Source organism: Canis aureus, chromosome 2, assembly GCF_053574225.1.
Source record: "Canis aureus isolate CA01 chromosome 2, VMU_Caureus_v.1.0, whole genome shotgun sequence".
Classification (NCBI taxonomy): domain Eukaryota; kingdom Metazoa; phylum Chordata; class Mammalia; order Carnivora; family Canidae; genus Canis; species Canis aureus.
This window is the reverse complement of record NC_135612.1, coordinates 84,258,206-84,273,313: the sequence shown is the minus strand read 5'-3', so window position 1 is coordinate 84,273,313 and position 15,108 is coordinate 84,258,206. Positions and strand designations below refer to the sequence as shown.

The 15,108-nt window shown below is 39.4% G+C and overlaps 1 long non-coding RNA gene across 9 annotated transcripts in view; it reads left to right on the top strand.

Moving 5' to 3' along the window:
* LOC144302755 (uncharacterized) overlaps nucleotides 1-8,165 on the top strand; it is a 74,673-nt gene extending 66,508 nt beyond the window's left edge. For 4 of the 9 annotated variants that reach the window (XR_013369820.1, XR_013369851.1, XR_013369840.1 and 1 more), the window contains 4 exons: nucleotides 2,841-3,088; nucleotides 4,918-5,004; nucleotides 5,836-5,919; nucleotides 6,428-8,160. This is a non-coding gene — a long non-coding RNA (uncharacterized LOC144302755). Of the gene's footprint in view, nucleotides 1-2,840; nucleotides 3,089-4,917; nucleotides 5,005-5,835; nucleotides 5,920-6,427 lie in introns of all 9 variants that reach the window. The other 5 variants (XR_013369829.1, XR_013369821.1, XR_013369824.1 and 2 more) reach the window with 3 other exon arrangements.
* The last annotated feature ends 6,943 nt before the right edge of the window (nucleotides 8,166-15,108 follow it).

Genomic DNA, 15,108 nt, shown 5'->3' with positions numbered 1-15,108 from the left:
GGTAAACTTCTCAAGTATTTTAAGACCATACTTCATTTCAAGCATTACTTCCTCTATGAAGTCTACCTTGATATTCCCTCCTTGCTCTGATAGAATCAAATACTCACACATTGCATAAAAACTGGACAAATAAGGCCTTTTCCCTCATTAATCTCTCTCTTTTCATTTCTTATTCATTTCATTTGGTCCCAGTAGGAAATATCTATTGCAGGAGTAAGGATTGTTCAGGAGTTGCTATGGGAATAGACAACTCTAAAATCTCAGTGGCTTGAAACAACAAAGGTTTATTTATTAGTCACATTCCATGCCCATCGTGAATTGACTGGGATTTCTTTCTGCATCAGTTGGGAACTCAGGATGAGGAAGCAGCCACCATCTTAAACATAGCTGGTTATTGTACCAGCGGGAAAAGAGAGCGTTTCACATAGTTCATTAAATCTCAATGTTATTTGTATTCCTGATCCATTAATTATAACTAATAACAGAGTCGCATCAAAAAAACACAGAAAAGCCAGGAAATGCAAGACTGTCTTGTACATGGAAGGTAGAGAGCTAGAAGTATTTGATTAATAGCGCTAATTATGATCACAGATACCCAACATAAAACCAATCATGGTTATTTCCTAGATTATGGAAGTGGTCTATTTTCATGGCATATTTTTGTGACATATTTGGATGCACCTGACATTTCCTTAGCAAGGAGGAAGAGTGGTATAGATAGCTAATAGTGTCTGTCACACCCTCTTCCTTCAACTCCTGTACCTAAGACTATTAGGTCTAGGTGGGCCTAGGAAGAGCCTAGGAACTCCACAAAGCACACAGTATTTTCAGTTCTGTGGAGAACTTTGAAGAACTTTTCATAGCTAGAAACTCCTTGTGAACCATTGTTTTGGGAACTTCTTATTTAACATCTCACTCATAGACCAACAACCCTATGAACTAAGCATTATTTTCCAGGTGGGGACAACAGTAGACTAGGGAGGATAAATAGCTGTCAAGGTCACAGGCTAAAATGTGGTGGAATCAAATTTAATGTCAGCCTGTCTCCTGATTGTAGGACTCTTGCTCTTTTCTTTATTTCTGTGATAGCTTACATGGAACTCCTGAAATTGTATTAACCTTTTTTAAAGTTGAACATATTTTAAATCTGTACCTAGTATCATCAGAAAATATGCTAAGTCTTGGGTTTGTTTTCTGCTATGTAAACCACATGTCTTTTTGTTTTAAACACTTCTCTATCTACAGTTTTAAGAGAGGGTATCAAGGGTTTATCTTCTTACACAGTCCTGTTTTGACAACATGAGGGCATTTTGTAGTGACAGTGTGCTTTAATTCAGAAAAATGGATGGCACAGTGCTTCTCCTGCAGTAAGAGATTTATACTTATTTCCTCCTCTCTGTTAACAGGATTTATTCATAGGCCCTGAACAACGCATGCCAAGGGCTGCTGCCTCCACCCTCGCCTCCATCCCCCAAAAGAGCTATTGATATTTAATAAATAATCATTGTTATGACTTGAAATGCTTGCTATAACCAGATCAAACAAGGCAATCAGGTTTTATTTTTTAAAGCAATGAAAAGTACTTAGTTTATTGTGTCTCTTTCAGAGAGTTTGGGTGGGGGTTTCAGCCATAATGATGCCACTTTATTATGAATTTCTATTAGCTGAATAGACTGAAATTAACATTTGATGACTTCTTCATTGATATCTGACATTTTTTTCACAGGCAGACTCTAATAAAGAAGTCAGTTAGAGCTATTAGACATATTTTAGGGGAATTTTTTGATGTATATCTTCACTTAGATTAAGAAATTTAAATCATTGCTGCTATCAGTGTGAATACTAATGATACAGCCTGCCAGATGGAAACCTTTCATAAATTTTCACTTTTCTTTTGCAGTTGGATGTAAATCTTAAGTAAATGACTTCTTGGGTGAACTATGTTGATGTCAGCTTTAATGCCTTATGTCCACACTGATTTCAATGTCATAAGTACCTGGAAGGCAGGCAACTCTTAATTAAATGTCATTTTCTTTTTCCATTATTGAACTAGAGCAGAGTGCAGACTCTCCTTGCATTGTCTGTGGCTCCCTGGCAAAGAGCTCAGCTCTCGCTTTGTCACAAGTGGGTTCTTTGGAGCTACTTAAATGCTTTGGTGTCATGCAGTTTCTCCTCTCTTAACTAAAACTGTCTCCTTCAATGTGTCTTTCAGAGAGTAAAACACTGTTTCCTTAGCTCTTTGTTCTCCATTTTGACAAAACACATTCTGTAGGTTCTTGCCTCATTTTAACAATATTTTTTTCCTCCAGAAATTGATGTTTCAGTTCTCTTCAGGCGAGCTAATCTCCATACCAGAAGTGCACTGCATAAAACTTGCTTTTCCCCTATGGGGATATATATCAGTATTCAGACCATATCTTCCAAAGGCCTTTTCTTACCAATTATGAGGAGCTTCTGGTAACTTGTGGTTGCTTATCACTTAAATTCCTTGTGCAGTTTTTTCTTTTATACTCTTTTTTAACACAGAGCCAAACTTTGAAAGGTATTATTACTTTTTTCCCCCCTTTTAAACAAAACAGGAGACAAAACAAAATAAAATTAAATGAAAGATTGTTCAAACTTTCTGGGCTTTGGAAACCCAAAGGAAAAAGATGATAAAAAACTCAACAAAAATACTTAGGTGAGTCAATAAATATTCCCGGTAGAAATCTTAGAAATCCTACAGGTAAACAACTTTTTCCACTTATTGAGTTATTTTCTCACCAGTTGTTTATTTATTGATTTGTTTTGCCATTAAACCTACGAACCGAGTGATAAATGTGCTTCCTTTGTTGTTACAGTATAATGCATTGAGCCTTCCTTGAAGCTTCATTAAAATTATATCTAAAGAACCGATTATAAGAAAATGATTAATAATACAATAACAAGGAGCAACTGTTCTGCAGAGCTGTTTGGAGTTGTGGGCTTTTCCATCAGCACTCTGTTTTGTTCTCTGCTTCCATCCACGCTGGGAAGCAAATGCCCGTCACCAATTTTTTTTTTTTCCTTCTCATCAAGCAATAAGAACCATCATTTGGTAAAAACAAAGGTAACGACAAAACATTCTAAACCATTAAAATAATTTTCCAACATGGTTGCAGTAATTAGTGTATTTCAGTTTCAACAACTGTAATTAAACCTGACCTTTAAGCTAATTATGTCTTGACATTTATGATTTTAAACTGGCTTTCCCTGCAGTGATGGTGTGTTATATGCAGGCTCTAATGAATAGTTTTGTAGTATTTACCTGTTGTCAAAGGGTCTCTGTTGTGACTTGGAGGGGAGCACTCCACTCAGCATCCTGTCATTGGAGGCCTAATAGTGCCACTCTGAAGGAGCATTATCTGCTACAATATCAGACTGATGTTGAATTTTTGTTAAGAGTGTTTTGATATAATTACAGGTGCGGCAAAATCCCTGTTGGAAATTTTATAAAGAATAGGCCAAAAATTAACTAAGAGTTTGAGTGCAGATAAAGTGGACTTCCCCGGGATCTAATAATTTGTAGCAGGTCAGTAGGATGAAGCTTCCTAATTGCTATAAGAGAAAAGCTGATTCAAAGAGAAATTGGTGAGGAAGAAAAAACCAAGATGGTAGTTTTGCTGGCTTTCATTAAGCTTGAGCAGTAGTGGAGTTTTCCAGATGTGTGTGTGTGTATGTGTGTGTGTGTGTGTTCCCCTAGGCTATTTCCAATTCAGTTTCTTCCTTCTTGATAATCATAACAATAACTAACATTTTCTAATCGCTTATTTTGTGCCAAGAACTATGTTAAGTAACTTGACATGTATTATTTTAACTTTTTTACAGCCCTGTAAGTGGGAGTACTCTATCACTTAGCACAGTTACTTCATAGTTTTTTGCTTTTCTTCAAGTGCTAAATGCCAATATCTGGTGAAGTCAGATAATATTTCGAGATATTAATGTCCATGTTTCCTCTTTCCTCACTTCCTTTATATGATTATCCTATCCCCATCCTTCACCCCATTCCATTAATCAGAAACATCCATGTTGCTTTTAGAAACTACAAGAAACAGCCAATTTCTATTTTCTGACCTTCAAAGTGGGTCCTTATGGTCCTAAGATAGGACCATAACCAAAAACGCTAGAAAGAAGATAGAGTAAGAACTAGGGAGCTAGACTATTCCTTTTTCTACACCACATAGGCAGGTCCTTGAATGAAAGAGAGGAGAATCAGAGAGGAGGATGGATGACATTAGTGGGGAGGAACATAGGAAGGATGATTAATGGAGGAAGGTGTGGAGTAAGTAGCAGGAGAGATGGTGTGGGGTAAGTACTAAGTAGGAGCAGCCAAGAAGAACTTGAGGGAGTACCCTAGAAGCTCAACCCTTGTGGGTAGACCATTTGCTGCCAGCAGGAGAGAATTACATATTTTCAGGTAGTCAGAAAAGCCATGTTGGTGAAGCCATTAGTCTCATTACCTTGTGAGATATGGACTATTCATGAAGAGTGCCTCAGGTAGCTTATGGATTATAGATGATGAAACTCACTGAGGCCATATAACTGTGCTGGGTGGGGGGCATCTACTTTTCTCTGTGGCCTAAGATACACAGAAGAGTCCCCAAATATCGGGTAGAGGTCCTTATGTCCTGAAGGGCAGAGATGTTGTAAAAAAGGAAAGCCCAGGCTTTGTGCTTGAATGGCAGTAGACGGACGGCTCTATGAATTGAGGTCTATATTTTCACTGGGTATTTATTTGTGACATTGACTTGGTAAAAAACCAAACACAACTATCCTTTAAGACTCAACCAAATGGCTCTTGATGGTAGGATTGGAGGCAGGGGGATATTTGGGTTAAAAAAGGGCATTCTAAACTTTCCTTAGATTCAAACTTATGGATTCTTTCTCTTTGCATATAAGGATACATCTGCTTTCTGGGCAGCCAGCACAGAGGGAAGATTAGTAAGCAAGATGTGTGCTTCACCATTATGTGGTGCAAAGGAGAAGGTAGGACCAAGTGTGTTCACTGACTGAGCAGTGGCAGGGGGCTTGGAAAGAGGATCAGTAAGGCAAAAGGAGAGCCAGTAGATGTGATCTGGTTGGAAAATCAGAACGTAAATATTGGCAAAGCTACTCTGGTACCAGAGTTATTTTGTAGTGTTCCTTATCTGTCTTCTTGACGATACGAAGCTTCTTTTGTGGACCATGATAAACCAAGTTGATTCTATGCTACTAGCCAAATTAGTTTTTAACCCAGTTAGTAACCAAGTTACTAGAACATTGTATGAAGAGACGTTGGCTTTTGCCTACCTTGAGGTAGATTTCAGACAATGTTTAGCTTCATTTTACTCAGTTCCTCTGTAGAGAGGGAATTGATGAAGGGTTGGTGACTCTACACCACTGGTAGTGAAAAAGGAGAATGCCGATTAGAAAACTATTAAACAGTTAAAATCGATGGTCTTGAGAATTTGGGATCAGCTCCAAGGATTGTCTTAGATGAATGTTGTCACACATCACTTCCTCTGTATGACTACCTAAAGGCGTGTGAGTTATGAAGTCAGGGGTAGTTGTTAGATTTGTTTAGGTTGGTTTTGTTTTTCTACCCAAAATGCTGGGAGCTGGTCACAAATGCTTTCGGTTGGAGAAGTCCAGCCTTGGGAAAATATTTCTCCTTTCATGAAAGGGCAGTCCATGTATGGCCACCCTCTCCATTGTTCTAATTGCTGTCACTATTGTGTTGCCTAAGAGGAGGGGGCATAATGAATTGTAGAGGCTATAAATACTCCAAGAGAGCTGACCCTTGCTGTTTGGGTATCTTCTGCTCCCCTTTTGCACAAGGCAGTGTCAGCCAGCTGGTGACTCCAGGTGCACCTGGTGGGAGAGAGGACTCCAGACCACTCCTATGGTTGGATTACAGAAGAGGTAGGTAGATGGACCAGTGCTTAATTTATTCTCCCTCTGGGTAGCTGTTATAGCAATGGGTCTGCTAGTCAACAGCATTTCACAGGAGATAAATAGACAAATCCTGTCAGCACATGTGTGTTTCATGGGTTAGAGTCTAACATGATCCCTGTAGCTCTGACCTCTGGTGGATTTATTATTTGGGTCTTATAACTCCTTGGCGTCTTGAAGACTATAATCTGTAAAAAATGTGTGGTGGGCAAGACAACTAGCCAGATTGCCATTCCTGTTGTGTTATTGGCCCGTAACTCTGCCAACAAGGCTCAGAAAACTATAAATCTCATGTGAATTTATAATGGCAGACTTACAGCCAATGACAGGAAATCCTATTGTTTGCTAACAGGTGATCACCCACATACCACGACCCACAGAGCTGGTTTATCATGAGTTAGAAGTAGCATCCAGTTTAAACTAGTCTTAACCCAGTCCGGCTCTAAACATTCGCTGTGTATTTTATTTTTCCTTACAGCTCAGACCCTTCCTGACCTAGATCTTTACGTTTCTGTGCTAGCAGTTCATTCTTTATCAGTAATGATCTTTCTGGAGCCATTTGATTTGTCTGTGCAGTGACACATGACATTTGGATAAACCACGATTTATTTCCTCACTGGCTCCACGCATGGAGTTTCGTGACATGTTTCACAGGAGATCACCTGTGATGAGGACAAAGGTCAGTGGAAAGCTGTTCAAACGGAGAAGTTTGGCCTCAAGAAGCCCATCTGAACCTCAACTCTCGACCTGTTCATTGACCGTGTTTGCTAATTGGGTCTTCAGTGCAAAACAAGAAACAACGCTCAGCATTGCTAACTGTTTGTTTAGCCAGAACATGAAAATCAATCTACTGATGACCAAAAGGGCATAGCAAACAACATCCCTGTGGAGTTGGGTGTTTTTGGCCTTGGCATTCAACAGATGTGGTCTGAGAGCTCCTACAACCTGTGTGCAGATGCAGTTCACATAATTAATGCTAGCTTGGCTTCTTGCATGTAGGACTGCAGAGAGTTGGATAGAAAGGGAGGGAGCCTGAGGTTAGTAGAAATAAGTTGACCTCAGAAGGTTGTTGGGATTCAGAAGAAATGATGGTGCATATTTTGATCATTCTTTTCTTTAATCACTTCTCAGTGATTTTTGCAGCTTGTGAAGGGAAATAAACAAACACAAAACAAAATATCTCCACCCCTCTCTCTGAATAAATTCCTTGGTTAGACTCTAAGGGACTGGCTTGTCTGGCCGAGTGGGGACGAGTACAAGGAAACCTGGCAGCTTCTGTGTCCTGAAATTTCCCCTTGCAGCTCTCCTGTTGTCAGCACTGAAGAGAAATAAGTCAACTGATCTCATCTGAAAACCACATGGAAAGTAGGCATGTTTTCATCACACGGAAAATGAAAAAATAAGCTCCTGACTTTTCTCAACTTAATGCTGTCAGATCCAAAGGAAATTAAAGAAACAAATGTTTGAATTTAGGAACCTGATTAAAGGAACACCTTTTAAAGAAATTAGCCCTCTTGTGCTGGACCTTCTTAGGTAGAATTCACTAGACGAATCCCAAGTGGCAGGCATCCTTTTTATTTTCTCTTGCTCATTTAAGATGGGAAACTCTTTGTTTCTTTCTCAGAGGCTTGATGCTAAAGGTAGTACAGAACAGGAAAGCATATTTTAATCAGGGTCTATTTTCAAGGCTCGCAACAATAAGTCACATTATATCTATCCAGGAAGACATTGAAAAAAAAATAATAGCACCTCTTTTTCCTGCCGTAACTGTTGAAATTTATCTCCAACCAATCCCACTTCACATACTTTCTTTTTAACAAAGGAAGGAAAGAGAAAAGAGAAAATGAAGAAGGAATAAATCGACCGTAATGTGGCAGATGCCTTCCTTGCTGCTTATAATTGTGTAAAGAAACAATATGATGCAGTAAAACTCGAAGGATTTTATTTGGTTTATTAGCTCTGACTGCATCCCAAGCTGTCTCACTGCTCCAATTTTAGACAACACATGACATCATAATTGCTTCTGGCACTTTACAGTAATAGATACTGGTGAGGGTTTTTTAGCACCTCTCTGTCCCCCCAACTTTACGAGTACTTCTTGGGAGAGCAGCAGCCTCTCATCCCTCTCATCTGCAGAGCATGCACATTTTGGCTGAGGTAGCTTTCCACTGTGTTGCTTGCAAAGATATCTGCCCTATTTAAGTTCGAAGGCGGCTTTCTTCAAACCACCAAATCGACTCTCAGGGTTTCACATCCCGTCTTCCGGCTTATTCAGTGCTGTACACCTGTCCAGGGTCCTGAGCTGGGGAGGTTAGCAAAATTAGCCCAGACCAGAGTAGCCACAAATCTATTCTCAGAAAAATCCAGATCCCTAAAGTGATACCCTGGACTATTTTGTAGTAGTCCTGAGATGGTATTTAGATCCTCAGGATATATGGGGGGGGGGGGGTTACTTTCCCTCTGCTTGGATGACCTATGCTGTGTGCTTAAGCCCCAGCTAACGAACCAGTGGCAAGGAGATAGCTAAATGAAGTTACCAACGCAAATGTGAGTTTACGACTGACCCAAACACTGGATGATAAGGGCATCTTTATAAATATGTGAAGTTGATGCAGGCTGTGACTGCCACACAGCAGATTAGCATTGTTAAACTGTGCCTCAGTCCAAACAGTGCCTGGCTTGAATATTTATTACGTTCTTTAATCTTGCTGAGCAAACAGGCTATATTTATCAGCAAAGGGAAGAAGCTCCCCCTTCAAGGGTCAGTGTGTCCACAAAGGCTTCATAAAGACATTCGTCGTTAGAGCTGGCAGGGTTGGCGGTCATTTAAGCCTGTTCTTTATAAGAGGGGAAAGAGAACCAGAGATGGAAAATGACTTGTCCAAGGTCACCTAGCTATCATATAGCGGTGGCGAGACTGGTCTTCTGATGTATAGAGAATCTCTCTTCTCATTAACACAAGCACCCTCACAGCTGAGGAGCAGCCTATAAACCTATAAATAGTTTCTGATGTCCTGCAAAGTCACAGAGTGATGCTGATCCTGAGCTACTTTATGGGTTCTCTCTCGGATGTCCCTTAGCACTGGCCTCTGGGAGGAACAAATTTCTCCAGCTGTCCCACTGCCTGGGCCACAATTCACACGCTGTGACATGACCCTCTCTTTGTCTCACTGGAGTTCATTTAAGGCTCATTCTTTAAGGCCCTCTCCTCACTTGTGGCTGTGAATGGTGTGGCCATAGGTAGTGCCATGTTGCAATGGGAGGCCAGAGCCAATTGGAAATAAACATTCTTCTATGTCTTCAGGACCCTATATGGGTCTTCTATGGTTCTTAACACTTTCTACTTTGAATCACTATCTTATGTTCTCATATAGTAGTGCTCTTTACTATATTGCAAATGTCCGTGACTGGGATTACTACCTCTATTTTACAGATGAATAAACTAAGAGTTTAAGACACTTATGTAAGGAAAACAAAAACGAATTAGCCAACCGAGTAACTGGTATGGAAACCAAGATATCTAATTCCTGGTCTGATCTTACTTCTTCTTCTTTTTTTTTTTTTCCTGATCTTACTTCTACCCCCACATGACTCCATCTGTCTCCAATGCCTTGCACATAAACAATAATAATACATTTGTTTTGAATAAATGAGGCAAAAACTGACTTCCAAATGCTTCCGATTTCATATTCAGAGATCCCTTAATCTCAGGGTTCTAGAATGAATTTGTTATCTTCTGCTACAAATCTGCTTTCCAATTTTTGTTCCTTATTTTACAGGAGACACCCTGCTTATCTCTCTGCCCAAAGCAAAAACCTGCAAGTCATTTAAGATCCCCCAAGTCTGGCTAATTCTCTTTCCTTTGTATCTTGTTTCCCATTCTTTCCCCTTGCTGCTACTATTCTAGATCGGATCCTTATTATCTAGGAGCTGCACTAATGCAATAATCTTCTTAGAGGGCTCTTTTACTATGGGCTCCCCTCTCCTCCAGCTTGTTCCTTACAGAGCTGTCAGTTCTAAGTCATGAATCTGCTTATGGCATTCCCCACCATCATGAATCCCCACTTTTCAAGGATCAGAATCTTAAACTATTTACAGGGCATCCCATACCTTCATGACCCGGCCATTGCTTGCTCTTAGGGAGTTCTCTCTTGCCAATCTTTTACTTCTCACTCTGTATTCTAGCATTGTTGAACTCTTGTTATTTGTCCCACATGCTCTTACATACATTCAGGTCTTTGCATGTGCCATCCCCTGGAATGTCTTTGACAAAGTTTACCTAAATAAATGATATTGTGAAGACATGTAACCAGTTCTTCTACCACTGCAGTTCACAGTTCTTTCACAATGTTAAAGTGCCATTTAAAAGCAGATTCTGGGACTTTTGCTTCAGGCAAATGAGACACCACTCATACTTATTAAGGCTAGAATTAAAAAGACAGACTATCTCAAGTGTTGGTGAGGATATAGAAAAAGTGGAACCTGAGGATATAGAAAAAGTGAACCTGGCCCTTCTATTCCTCAGTATTTAGCCAAGAGAAACTGAAGCATATGTCTATACAAAGGCTTGTATACCAAGGTTCATAACAGCTTAATTGTTGTAGCCCCAAGCTGGAAACAACCCTAATGTCCATCAACAGGTGAAAGTATAAACAAATTGTGGTATATCCATGTACTGGAACACTACTCAGCAATAAAAAGGAAAGGACTATTGATCTACTCTATAATATAAAATAATATCAAAATGCTTCTGGTAAATGATAGAAACAAGAGAAAAAACAGGACATATTGTATGGTTCTATTTACATAAAAATCCAGGAAGTACAACTAAATGCATAGTGACAACAGATTAGTGGTTGTCTGGGGATGAGGATGTCAGGAGCAGAGGATAAGAAAGAAAGGGAGGAATGGATTTAAAAAAGGCATAAGGAAACTTTTGAGGATGATGAATTTGTTTATTATCTTGATTGTGGTTATGCTTTAGCAGGTGTACACATATGTAAAACCATTAAATTATACATTTTAAATATACATGGTTTATTATATACACATTAACCATAAAACATTTTTAAGACTCAGATTTTAAAAGTTCAAAAAAATGAATTTTTCATCAGGTTCTAAAAAATTAAAAATAATGAATTTTTAGTTGTGACAATTTCAGGCATTTTGGTGGGTGACATGATCTTAGTCAGAGATTCTTTCTTTTCCCTTCTTTTCCTTAACACCCAGGAGTAAGGCTTGCCTCATTGACTATTCCAAGTAAAGTATTTTTAGGAATAAATTTTATATCAGGAAATATGGGAAGAACTGGAGCCATAGCCTATGGCTGAAAGTGATGGGTTTCATTTTACCCACATACTCATAGCTCATTGGCCAGAAGCCATCCTCAAAACCACATCTACAACTAGCTGTGTATCTGAGAGATCACCAGTCTGTATGCCACTCCTCAATATCACCCTTCCCTCCTGCGTTTTGTAGGGAGTCAGCACACCATTTGAACAAATACACTCATTCATTATTTAATAAATATTTTTGGCGTACTTCCTAGGTGAGAATACACAGTGGGCCTGGTCCCTGTCTTCATTATAATTACAATGTCACAAGAGAATATAGTATACACAAGGAGAAAGGAATATTAAAAAGATAAGTTTATAAATGATTCATTACAATTAAAGTATTACAAGAAGAAAGATCTTACTGGGTACTCACAGTCTCTATAGGAAAAAGGTGAATGTTGACTCCTGCAACTGTTTTTCGTTGTACACTAATGTGTGGGGCACTGAGCTGCCATGATGCAAAATGTGCAGTCATCCTTGCACTTTTGGAGTTTACAACGAGTTGAGGAAATAAAACACCTTTGCAAGAAATTCTAAGAAGAAGTGCTATAAGAATGTGGAGCAGCGACAGCCAGCTATCCACAAGATCTGCCTCCCCGTCTTCTTGTGAGAAACTGCATTTTCCAGCTGTCCTGGTTAATTTTATGTGTCACCTAGGCCAGTGATATCCAGAGGGCTGCTAAAACATTAATTCTGGGTATGTCTGTGAGGGTGTTTTCAGGAGAGATTAGCATTTAAACAGGTAGACTGAGCAAAGGTTGCCCTCATCAGTGCAGGTTGGCACCATCTGATCCATTGAGGGCATGAATAAAACAAAAAGGCAGAGGAAGGGTGAATTTGCACTTTTTTTGGCTTGAGCTGATGCCTCCATCCTTTCCTGCCCTGAGATATTGGGTTCCCCTGGTTATCAGGCCTTTGAACTTGACCTGAATTATCCCACTGTCTTTCCTGGTTCTCCCACTTGTAGACAGCAAATTAGGGGAAATCCTGGCATCCATAACCACATGAGCCAATTCCTATAATGAATCTTCTATCTATCTATCTATCATCTATCTATCTATCTATCTATCTATCTATCTATCTATCTATCATCTATCTATCGTCTATCCATCTATTTGTCTCATTGATTCTATTTTTCTGGAGAACCTTGACAAACATACCATCCTTCTATGCAGTTGTGTATAGCCATGAGACAGTTTTTACCCAGGAATGTGAGCAGAAATGATATTTCCAAATGTTGCCTCTTTCATTTAGAAAAACATTGAGAGGCACCTGGGTGACTTGGTTAGTTAAGCATCTGACTCTTAATCTCAGCTCAGGTTTTGATCTCGGGGTTATGAGTGTAAGCCCTACACTGAGTTGCACGCTTAAATGTGGAGCCTACTTAAAACAAACAAACAAACAAACAAACATAAATAATCAATCAATCAAAGAACATCATTAGCCCTAGATCTCTGCTATTTCTTTTTCTCCTGAGCTGTGCTTGTGACCCAGCTTCAACCAAGTGAAAAAGGACAATGATTGAGAGTATGGTGAGGCCAAGGGATGGAAGAACTCTGGGTCTCTAAATGATGGGGACCAACCTGGACTGCTCATTTCAGGAATCTTACGACAGAAAGCCATAAACTTTCATCTTATTTAAGCCACACTACTTCTTTATCTTTTTGTTGTAAGAACTTAGTCTTTACTCCTAAGTCATTCTGAAAGCTATAAGAAAATAAAATGACTTTCAGACAAAAAGATCCCTTCCTGCAGTGATCGAAGGATGCTTCATGGAGAAGGTGGTATTTAAATTCAACCTTTTTTAATAGGTCAAGGAAAGGGGATTTTGACAGAGGAGTATGCCTAAGCAAAGGAATGAGACTAGGAAAGCATCAATTAACTACAGAGCCACATTATCACACGCAGCTAGAGACAAATTTACCCTTTCATCCCTCCCACCATACAGGATGTAGAGTTCTCTAATTTTAGAAGCCCTTTTTTTGTTAGTTCCAGTCTAAAGATGTTCAATAACCTGTAGGGTTGGCAACATACTTGAAATTATTTTTAGACTTTTTTGGTGAAATTTGCCATTATAATTAATCTTCTTTTCTAAGACTGCTCATAATCCCCGAACTATCACTGCAGTGAAATGAGGATAATCAAGATAATTGGCTGTATGATTCTGCTTCAAGTCTCATGATGACCTGGGTGATCTGGGCTGTTCAGAATTTGGGGCATAAATCCTCTGAACATCTCTGTATCACCTACTTGTACCCACTTAAAAAATGTTTATTTATTTATTTTAGAGAGAGAGAGAGTGTGTGCATAAGCCCTCAGAGGGGCAGAGGGAGAGGGAGATAATTCTCAAGCAGATTCCCTGCTGAGCTCAGAGCCAGGCATGGGGTTCAATCCCTGGACTCTGAGATCACAACCTAAGCCAAAATTAGGAGTTCAATGCTTAACTTACTGAGCCACCCAGGTGCCCCTATTATACCCACTTCTTATGAGGCAGTGGGTATAGCTAACACTTCCTTTAATTTAAAGAGATTTTCTTTGTTCTGAGATGAATTGTGACCCCACACCCAAATTCATATGTGGAAACCCCAACCCTGACAGTGTGACTGTACTTGGAGATGAGTTTCTTTAAAGAGGTGGTTCAGTTGAAATCAGGCCTTTAGTGTGGTCCCTGATTCAATTTGACTGGTGTCCTTAAAAGAAGAGGAAATTTGGATGCAAAAAGAGAAAACAAGGCTGTAGACTTGAAGAAAGACTATGTGAGTACACAGCTAGAGGGAGGCCATCTGGATGCCAAGGAGAGGCCCTCAGGAGAAACCAAACCTTCTGACACCATTGCTCTTGGACTTCCCAGCCTCCAGAACTGTGAGAAAATAAATGTCTTTTGTATAAGCCACTCAGTCTGTGGGATTTTGTTATGGCAGCTGGAGCAGACTAATATGTACTCCTTACCCTTTTCTCAACCTAAGTGTAGAGATTCTATTATCTTGGAAGTCATAATCATGGGAGTTTACTCTATAGTTTCAAAGGAGTTTGTTACATACATGATCTCATTTCAATTTAGGTAACTGTGATGTAGATTTGGGGCTGGTATTATTATCCCCACTTTATAGTTAGGAAAACTGAGGTCCAGAAAAGATGACTTGCTTGTTTGCTTGACGTTTTGCCAAAATATCATTATGGATCCAGGAATCAAGCCCAGGTCCCTTGATGTAACTCTAGGGCCTCAAGATAACAGGCCTCCTCTGCTTACCGTGCTTTGTCCCTAGAATACTGCTAGCAATATCGCCACTGTAAAATAGGGAGGTACGTGTTGGTTCTGGAGCCACACTGTGTGGGGCTAAATCTTGGTGTGTCATAGCCCAGCTGTATGACCTTGGGCCTGTTAATCACTTTGTGCCTTGAATTCCTGATCTATAAAATGAGCATAAGAACAATGCCAACTTCATACTTCGGTGAGATTAACTGAAATGTGTTACATGCTAACTAGGTATCAGTGATTTTATTATTATTATCATTAAATTATTATTTTCTGCTCTATTCTGATCATCTAATTCCTGAAAATTCAAGATTAAATCCTTTCAAGTTTTAGGTTGTAAGTTCCAAATGAGAACCTCTTGGGGAATTCCAGATTCTCTTAAGTTTCAACCTTCCTTAACGAAAGAGAATTTGTAACATATAGTAGAAACCTCAACACTTGCAAGACTTCAGTTCATCAAAACCCAGTGACCTGCAGCCCTAAATTAACTTAAATTTCTTTTTTTTTTTTTTTTTTTTGCTTTGTGTTTTGTTTTTGAGAGAGAAACAAATCAGGAGAGACAGTTGA